Here is a 10,322-nt window from a genome sequence, read left to right as displayed (position 1 = left end):
CCTCCGAGACCCGCCGGGGCTTCGCCTGAACCCCTGCGTCTCATCCCCCGTTACACACTGGGCCGCATCGCGCGGGGCCGCACTCGCACGTGCTAGTACCTTACCACAGGGAACGCCGGAGTCCGTCGGCCCCGTCGACCGTGGATACACCTAGTTTCGACACCTACCGACCGCCCGCAAACGACGGGACTTCAGGCTGGGAGACGCGAGTTGCAGAGAGGCGTACGCTTCGATCCTCTCACTCTACCCATGCTTGGTGGTTTGCCACACGACGTGGCGAGATGCGATGGTGGCCCTCCACACACGGGGGTCATCACGCGTGTGCGTAAGGTACCTGCAGCAGGTGCAGGTGCCTGGGTGCGTGCCATGGTGATGATGGTACCACCTAGTCGGGAGTGTGCGGGAGTCACACACCGGCTGCGCGCCACCTGTGGGAGCTTGCTCCTGCAAGGTGCCGCAAGTCGCTTGGGTAAGGCGACGCTGCACACACGTGGTGTGCTATGTGCAGAAGGGTGTGCTGCTGTTGTGGTGTGTCCTAGTGGGTGGTGTGCTTGTGCCCCAGACATGGGGTGCATGTGCGCTACTGGCTGGGGTGCACCATAGCTACCCGAGTGGAGCGATAGAGAGGAGGTGAGCTTTAGCGGGTCAAGTCCATTGGGCTTGATCCGCGAAAAGCACTAAGTCCCGAAAGTCAAAGCCCGAGTTGCTATGGTGTGCGAAAAGCTGCATTTGATGTTGAAAAAAAGTACAAGTCCCAAAACTTGACTTCCCGAAAAATTTCAACTTGTTGCATAGCACCAGGCGTACACACGGAGGAGATTGTTGCGAGACGAACACGCTGTTGGAAGACAACCGAATGCACGCGGGATTGCTCACGGAGCAAGCGCAAGCACGCGAAACAGCTTGCACGGGTGATGGACCACATTGGACGAGTGACGGTTACCGGTTACCAGTGGGTTAGCCATGTTGTAACGGGCTAAGAGGCCTGTTAAGCCAGAGTGTACGGAGTTCAGATGGCTAGGTGCGCACGCAGGCATCGAGGTTTTGATGGTTTGCGCAGAGTTGTAGCACGGCAGAGAGCGCGCCGGAGCAGTTTCAGTCCAATCGGACGATGCGCGGGTGTTTTACAGAACATTGAAAGTTGTATGGAAGAAAACCCCTGGAAGTATGCAATATATGGGAAAACACGAAATACTCTCGGATGGAGGTGTCTGAGAAGTTTGGCGTATATGGACGAAAGTTAGCCACGGTGGTGTTCTAACATCGGTACTTGGGACGCAAAACCGTCGGACGCATGGTTTCGAGGCAATGTGCGAAAAACGGGCCAAAATGGTGCACGAACAAAGGGGCACGCGCTATATCTGGCAGAAGGAGAACTCTGCGAGGTGTTGTGTGTATGGACGAAAAGTAGGCATTACGAAGTTGAGCAAACGCGCCGAAGACCGGGAATCGATATCTCCAACCGGCTGGTCGGTAGAGCGATTCCCAACACCCCATAGACACCGCAATGGGTGAAAATCGGCTAAGTCCCTGAAAGGGGTTTTCACCCAAAATCAGGGTGATGGAGACATTGCACGGAGTTGGCGTATATGGACGAAAGTTAGCCACGGTGGTGTTCTAACATCACTACTTGGGACGCAAAAGCGTCGGACGCATGGTTTCGAGGCAATGTGCGAAAAACGGGCCAAAACGGTGCACGAACAAAGGGGCACGCGCTATATCTGGCAGAAGGAGAACTCTGCGAGGTGTTGTGTGTATGGACGAAAAGTAGGCATTACAGAGTTGAGCAAACGCGCCGAAGACCGGGAATCGATATCTCCAACCGGCTGGTCGGTAGAGCGATTCCCAACACCCCATAGACACCGCAATGGGTGAAAATCGGCTAAGTCCCTGAAATGGGTTTTCACCCAAAATCAGGGTGATGGAGACATTGCACGGAGTTGGCGTATATGGACGAAAGTTAGCCACGGTGGTGTTCTAACATCACTACTTGGGACGCAAAAGCGTCGGACGCATGGTTTCGAGGCAATGTGCGAAAAACGGGCCAAAACGGTGCACGAACAAAGGGGCACGCGCTATATCTGGCAGAAGGAGAACTCTGCGAGGTGTTGTGTGTATGGACGAAAAGTAGGCATTACAGAGTTGAGCAAACGCGCCGAAGACCGGGAATCGATATCTCCAACCGGCTGGTCGGTAGAGCGATTCCCAACACCCCATAGACACCGCAATGGGTGAAAATCGGCTAAGTCCCTGAAATGGGTTTTCACCCAAAATCAGGGTGATGGAGACATTGCACGGAGTTGGCGTATATGGACGAAAGTTAGCCACGGTGGTGTTCTAACATCACTACTTGGGACGCAAAAGCGTCGGACGCATGGTTTCGAGGCAATGTGCGAAAAACGGGCCAAAACGGTGCACGAACAAAGGGGCACGCGCTATATCTGGCAGAAGGAGAACTCTGCGAGGTGTTGTGTGTATGGACGAAAAGTAGGCATTACAGAGTTGAGCAAACGCGCCGAAGACCGGGAATCGATATCTCCAACCGGCTGGTCGGTAGAGCGATTCCCAACACCCCATAGACACCGCAATGGGTGAAAATCGGCTAAGTCCCTGAAATGGGTTTTCACCCAAAATCAGGGTGATGGAGACATTGCACGGAGTTGGCGTATATGGACGAAAGTTAGCCACGGTGGTGTTCTAACATCACTACTTGGGACGCAAAAGCGTCGGACGCATGGTTTCGAGGCAATGTGCGAAAAACGGGCCAAAACGGTGCACGAACAAAGGGGCACGCGCTATATCTGGCAGAAGGAGAACTCTGCGAGGTGTTGTGTGTATGGACGAAAAGTAGGCATTACAGAGTTGAGCAAACGCGCCGAAGACCGGGAATCGATATCTCCAACCGGCTGGTCGGTAGAGCGATTCCCAACACCCCATAGACACCGCAATGGGTGAAAATCGGCTAAGTCCCAATATGTACCTTCCGAGGGGCATATCTCGAAAACTACTCGTCAGATCGGGGCCAAATTCACAGAGAAGACACATGTCGAGGAGTTGTTTCGGATGAGCGATAGTGGTTTTTGGGTGAAAATGTACCCCTAAACCTTGTACAGAGAGGACCCCTTCCGTAGAGCAAAATCCTGAAGGTCGGGGTCGCGCAAGGGTCGACATGGGTCGAGGTGGACTATCATGCGAAACCACTTTTTTCGGTCCCTACGGTGCCCCTAGATGATGAAAAGTACAATCCGAGGTTGATTACGAACACTTTTGTGCACCCCCTTCCGTAGAGCAAAATCCTGAAGGTCGGGGTCGCGCAAGGGTCGACATGGGTCGAGGTGGACTATCATGCGAAACCACTTTTTTCGGTCCCTACGGTGCCCCTAGATGATGAAAAGTACAATCCGAGGTTGATTACGAACACTTTTGTGCACCCCCTTCCGTAGAGCAAAATCCTGAAGGTCGGGGTCGCGCAAGGGTCGACATGGGTCGAGGTGGACTATCATGCGAAACCACTTTTTTCGGTCCCTACGGTGCCCCTAGATGATGAAAAGTACAATCCGAGGTTGATTACGAACACTTTTGTGCACCCCCTTCCGTAGAGCAAAATCCTGAAGGTCGGGGTTGCGCACAAGTAGACCCCCTTCCGTAGAGCAAAATCCTGAAGGTCGGGGTCGCGCAAGGGTCGACATGGGTCGAGGTGGACTATCATGCGAAACCACTTTTTTCGGTCCCTACGGTGCCCCTAGATGATGAAAAGTACAATCCGAGGTTGATTACGAACACTTTTGTGCACCCCCTTCCGTAGAGCAAAATCCTGAAGGTCGGGGTCGCGCAAGGGTAGACCCCTTCCGTAGAGCAAAATCCTGAAGGTCGGGGTCGCGCAAGGGTCGACATGGGTCGAGGTGGACTATCATGCGAAACCACTTTTTTCGGTCCCTACGGTGCCCCTAGATGATGAAAAGTACAATCCGAGGTTGATTACGAACACTTTTGTGCACCCCCTTCCGTAGAGCAAAATCCTGAAGGTCGGGGTAGCACAAGTGTGCACCCCCTTCCGTAGAGCAAAATCCTGAAGGTCGGGGTCGCGCAAGGGTCGACATGGGTCGAGGTGGACTATCATGCGAAACCACTTTTTTCGGTCCCTACGGTGCCCCTACATGATGAAAAGTACAATCCGAGGTTGATTACGAACACTTTTGTGCACCCCCTTCCGTAGAGCAAAATCCTGAAGGTCGGGGTCGCACAAGTGTGCACCCCCTTCCGTAGAGCAAAATCCTGAAGGTCGGGGTCGCGCAAGGGTCGACATGGGTCGAGGTGGACTATCATGCGAAACCACTTTTTTCGGTCCCTACGGTGCCCCTAGATGATGAAAAGTACAATCCGAGGTTGATTACGAACACTTTTGTGCACCCCCTTCCGTAGAGCAAAATCCTGCAGGTCGGGGTCGCGCAAGGGTAGACCCCTTCCGTAGAGCAAAATCCTGAAGGTCGGGGTCGCGCAAGGGTCGACATGGGTCGAGGTGGACTATCATGCGAAACCACTTTTTTCGGTCCCTACGGTGCCCCTAGATGATGAAAAGTACAATCCGAGGTTGATTACGAACACTTTTGTGCACCCCCTTCCGTAGAGCAAAATCCTGAAGGTCGGGGTAGCACAAGTGTGCACCCCCTTCCGTAGAGCAAAATCCTGAAGGTCGGGGTCGCGCAAGGGTCGACATGGGTCGAGGTGGACTATCATGCGAAACCACTTTTTTCGGTCCCTACGGTGCCCCTACATGATGAAAAGTACAATCCGAGGTTGATTACGAACACTTTTGTGCACCCCCTTCCGTAGAGCAAAATCCTGAAGGTCGGGGTTGCGCACAAGTGTGCACCCCCTTCCGTAGAGCAAAATCCTGAAGGTCGGGGTCGCGCAAGGGTCGACATGGGTCGAGGTGGACTATCATGCGAAACCACTTTTTTCGGTCCCTACGGTGCCCCTAGATGATGAAAAGTACAATCCGAGGTTGATTACGAACACTTTTGTGCACCCCCTTCCGTAGAGCAAAATCCTGAAGGTCGGGGTTGCGCACAAGTAGACCCCCTTCCGTAGAGCAAAATCCTGAAGGTCGGGGTCGCGCAAGGGTCGACATGGGTCGAGGTGGACTATCATGCGAAACCACTTTTTTCGGTCCCTACGGTGCCCCTAGATGATGAAAAGTACAATCCGAGGTTGATTACGAACACTTTTGTGCACCCCCTTCCGTAGAGCAAAATCCTGAAGGTCGGGGTCGCGCAAGGGTCGACATGGGTCGAGGTGGACTATCATGCGAAACCACTTTTTTCGGTCCCTACGGTGCCCCTAGATGATGAAAAGTACAATCCGAGGTTGATTACGAACACTTTTGTGCACCCCCTTCCGTAGAGCAAAGTCCTGAAGGTTGGCGTTGCGCACAAGTCGACCCCCTTCCGTAGAGCAAAATCCTGAAGGTCGGGGTCGCGCAAGGGTCGACATGGGTCGAGGTGGACTATCATGCGAAACCACTTTTTTCGGTCCCTACGGTGCCCCTAGATGATGAAAAGTACAATCCGAGGTTGATTACGAACACTTTTGTGCACCCCCTTCCGTAGAGCAAAATCCTGAAGGTCGGGGTTGCGCACAAGTAGACCCCCTTCCGTAGAGCAAAATCCTGAAGGTCGGGGTCGCGCAAGGGTCGACATGGGTCAAGGTGGACTATCATGCGAAACCACTTTTTTCGGTCCCTACGGTGCCCCTAGATGATGAAAAGTACAATCCGAGGTTGATTACGAACACTTTTGTGCACCCCCTTCCGTAGAGCAAAATCCTGAAGGTCGGGGTTGCGCACAAGTAGACCCCCTTCCGTAGAGCAAAATCCTGAAGGTCGGGGTCGCGCAAGGGTCGACATGGGTCGAGGTGGACTATCATGCGAAACCACTTTTTTCGGTCCCTACGGTGCCCCTAGATGATGAAAAGTACAATCCGAGGTTGATTACGAACACTTTTGTGCACCCCCTTCCGTAGAGCAAAATCCTGAAGGTCGGGGTCGCGCAAGGGTCGACATGGGTCGAGGTGGACTATCATGCGAAACCACTTTTTTCGGTCCCTACGGTGCCCCTAGATGATGAAAAGTACAATCCGAGGTTGATTACGAACACTTTTGTGCACCCCCTTCCGTAGAGCAAAATCCTGAAGGTCGGGGTCGCGCAAGGGTCGACATGGGTCGAGGTGGACTATCATGCGAAACCACTTTTTTCGGTCCCTACGGTGCCCCTAGATGATGAAAAGTACAATCCGAGGTTGATTACGAACACTTTTGTGCACCCCCTTCCGTAGAGCAAAATCCTGAAGGTCGGGGTTGCGCACAAGTAGACCCCCTTCCGTAGAGCAAAATCCTGAAGGTCGGGGTCGCGCAAGGGTCGACATGGGTCGAGGTGGACTATCATGCGAAACCACTTTTTTCGGTCCCTACGGTGCCCCTAGATGATGAAAAGTACAATCCGAGGTTGATTACGAACACTTTTGTGCACCCCCTTCCGTAGAGCAAAATCCTGAAGGTCGGGGTTGCGCACAAGTAGACCCCCTTCCGTAGAGCAAAATCCTGAAGGTCGGGGTCGCGCAAGGGTCGACATGGGTCGAGGTGGACTATCATGCGAAACCACTTTTTTCGGTCCCTACGGTGCCCCTAGATGATGAAAAGTACAATCCGAGGTTGATTACGAACACTTTTGTGCACCCCCTTCCGTAGAGCAAAATCCTGAAGGTCGGGGTCGCGCAAGGGTCGACATGGGTCGAGGTGGACTATCATGCGAAACCACTTTTTTCGGTCCCTACGGTGCCCCTAGATGATGAAAAGTACAATCCGAGGTTGATTACGAACACTTTTGTGCACCCCCTTCCGTAGAGCAAAATCCTGAAGGTCGGGGTCGCACAAGTGTGCACCCCCTTCCGTAGAGCAAAATCCTGAAGGTCGGGGTCGCGCAAGGGTCGACATGGGTCGAGGTGGACTATCATGCGAAACCACTTTTTTCGGTCCCTACGGTGCCCCTAGATGATGAAAAGTACAATCCGAGGTTGATTACGAACACTTTTGTGCACCCCCTTCCGTAGAGCAAAATCCTGAAGGTCGGGGTTGCGCACAAGTAGACCCCCTTCCGTAGAGCAAAATCCTGAAGGTCGGGGTCGCGCAAGGGTCGACATGGGTCGAGGTGGACTATCATGCGAAACCACTTTTTTCGGTCCCTACGGTGCCCCTAGATGATGAAAAGTACAATCCGAGGTTGATTACGAACACTTTTGTGCACCCCCTTCCGTAGAGCAAAATCCTGAAGGTCGGGGTTGCGCACAAGTAGACCCCCTTCCGTAGAGCAAAATCCTGAAGGTCGGGGTCGCGCAAGGGTCGACATGGGTCGAGGTGGACTATCATGCGAAACCACTTTTTTCGGTCCCTACGGTGCCCCTATATGATGAAAAGTACAATCCGAGGTTGATTACGAACACTTTTGTGCACCCCCTTCCGTAGAGCAAAATCCTGAAGGTCGGGGTTGCGCAAGGGTCGACATGGGTCGAGGTGGACTATCATGCGAAACCACTTTTTTCGGTCCCTACGGTGCCCCTAGATGATGAAAAGTACAATCCGAGGTTGATTACGAACACTTTTGTGCACCCCCTTCCGTAGAGCAAAATCCTGAAGGTCGGGGTTGCGCACAAGTCGACCCCCTTCCGTAGAGCAAAATCCTGAAGGTCGGGGTCGCGCAAGGGTCGACATGGGTCGAGGTGGACTATCATGCGAAACCACTTTTTTCGGTCCCTACGGTGCCCCTAGATGATGAAAAGTACAATCCGAGGTTGATTACGAACACTTTTGTGCACCCCCTTCCGTAGAGCAAAATCCTGAAGGTCGGGGTCGCACAAGTGTGCACCCCCTTCCGTAGAGCAAAATCCTGAAGGTCGGGGTCGCGCACAAGTAGACCCCCTTCCGTAGAGCAAAATCCTGAAGGTCGGGGTCGCGCAAGGGTCGACATGGGTCGAGGTGGACTATCATGCGAAACCACTTTTTTCGGTCCCTACGGTGCCCCTAGATGATGAAAAGTACAATCCGAGGTTGATTACGAACACTTTTGTGCACCCCCTTCCGTAGAGCAAAATCCTGAAGGTCGGGGTCGCACAAGTGTGCACCCCCTTCCGTAGAGCAAAATCCTGAAGGTCGGGGTCGCGCAAGGGTCGACATGGGTCGAGGTGGACTATCATGCGAAACCACTTTTTTCGGTCCCTACGGTGCCCCTAGATGATGAAAAGTACAATCCGAGGTTGATTACGAACACTTTTGTGCACCCCCTTCCGTAGAGCAAAATCCTGAAGGTCGGGGTCGCGCAAGGGTCGACATGGGTCGAGGTGGACTATCATGCGAAACCACTTTTTTCGGTCCCTACGGTGCCCCTAGATGATGAAAAGTACAATCCGAGGTTGATTACGAACACTTTTGTGCACCCCCTTCCGTAGAGCAAAATCCTGAAGGTCGGGGTTGCGCACAAGTAGACCCCCTTCCGTAGAGCAAAATCCTGAAGGTCGGGGTTGCGCACAAGTCGACCCCCTTCCGTAGAGCAAAATCCTGAAGGTCGGGGTCGCGCAAGGGTCGACATGGGTCGAGGTGGACTATCATGCGAAACCACTTTTTTCGGTCCCTACGGTGCCCCTAGATGATGAAAAGTACAATCCGAGGTTGATTACGAACACTTTTGTGCACCCCCTTCCGTAGAGCAAAATCCTGAAGGTCGGGGTTGCGCACAAGTCGACCCCCTTCCGTAGAGCAAAATCCTGAAGGTCGGGGTCGCGCAAGGGTCGACATGGGTCGAGGTGGACTATCATGCGAAACCACTTTTTTCGGTCCCTACGGTGCCCCTAGATGATGAAAAGTACAATCCGAGGTTGATTACGAACACTTTTGTGCACCCCCTTCCGTAGAGCAAAGTCCTGAAGGTTGGCGTTGCGCACAAGTCGACCCCCTTCCGTAGAGCAAAATCCTGAAGGTCGGGGTCGCGCAAGGGTCGACATGGGTCGAGGTGGACTATCATGCGAAACCACTTTTTTCGGTCCCTACGGTGCCCCTAGATGATGAAAAGTACAATCCGAGGTTGATTACGAACACTTTTGTGCACCCCCTTCCGTAGAGCAAAATCCTGAAGGTCGGGGTTGCGCACAAGTAGACCCCCTTCCGTAGAGCAAAATCCTGAAGGTCGGGGTCGCGCAAGGGTCGACATGGGTCAAGGTGGACTATCATGCGAAACCACTTTTTTCGGTCCCTACGGTGCCCCTAGATGATGAAAAGTACAATCCGAGGTTGATTACGAACACTTTTGTGCACCCCCTTCCGTAGAGCAAAATCCTGAAGGTCGGGGTTGCGCACAAGTAGACCCCCTTCCGTAGAGCAAAATCCTGAAGGTCGGGGTCGCGCAAGGGTCGACATGGGTCGAGGTGGACTATCATGCGAAACCACTTTTTTCGGTCCCTACGGTGCCCCTAGATGATGAAAAGTACAATCCGAGGTTGATTACGAACACTTTTGTGCACCCCCTTCCGTAGAGCAAAATCCTGAAGGTCGGGGTCGCGCAAGGGTCGACATGGGTCGAGGTGGACTATCATGCGAAACCACTTTTTTCGGTCCCTACGGTGCCCCTAGATGATGAAAAGTACAATCCGAGGTTGATTACGAACACTTTTGTGCACCCCCTTCCGTAGAGCAAAGTCCTGAAGGTTGGCGTTGCGCACAAGTCGACCCCCTTCCGTAGAGCAAAATCCTGAAGGTCGGGGTCGCGCAAGGGTCGACATGGGTCGAGGTGGACTATCATGCGAAACCACTTTTTTCGGTCCCTACGGTGCCCCTAGATGATGAAAAGTACAATCCGAGGTTGATTACGAACACTTTTGTGCACCCCCTTCCGTAGAGCAAAATCCTGAAGGTCGGGGTTGCGCACAAGTAGACCCCCTTCCGTAGAGCAAAATCCTGAAGGTCGGGGTCGCGCAAGGGTCGACATGGGTCAAGGTGGACTATCATGCGAAACCACTTTTTTCGGTCCCTACGGTGCCCCTAGATGATGAAAAGTACAATCCGAGGTTGATTACGAACACTTTTGTGCACCCCCTTCCGTAGAGCAAAATCCTGAAGGTCGGGGTTGCGCACAAGTAGACCCCCTTCCGTAGAGCAAAATCCTGAAGGTCGGGGTCGCGCAAGGGTCGACATGGGTCGAGGTGGACTATCATGCGAAACCACTTTTTTCGGTCCCTACGGTGCCCCTAGATGATGAAAAGTACAATCCGAGGTTGAT

At 53.2% G+C, this 10,322-nt stretch overlaps 1 pseudogene; it reads left to right on the top strand.

Annotated features, from left to right (window-relative positions):
• Nucleotides 1-266, top strand: part of LOC128729447 (large subunit ribosomal RNA) — a 5,904-nt pseudogene extending 5,638 nt beyond the window's left edge.
• The last annotated feature ends 10,056 nt before the right edge of the window (nt 267-10,322 follow it).

This window comes from Anopheles nili, assembly GCF_943737925.1.
Source record: "Anopheles nili chromosome X unlocalized genomic scaffold, idAnoNiliSN_F5_01 X_unloc_12, whole genome shotgun sequence".
Taxonomy (NCBI): domain Eukaryota; kingdom Metazoa; phylum Arthropoda; class Insecta; order Diptera; family Culicidae; genus Anopheles; species Anopheles nili.
Note: the sequence above shows the minus strand (reverse complement) of the source record. Positions and strands in the feature narration are given on the sequence as shown.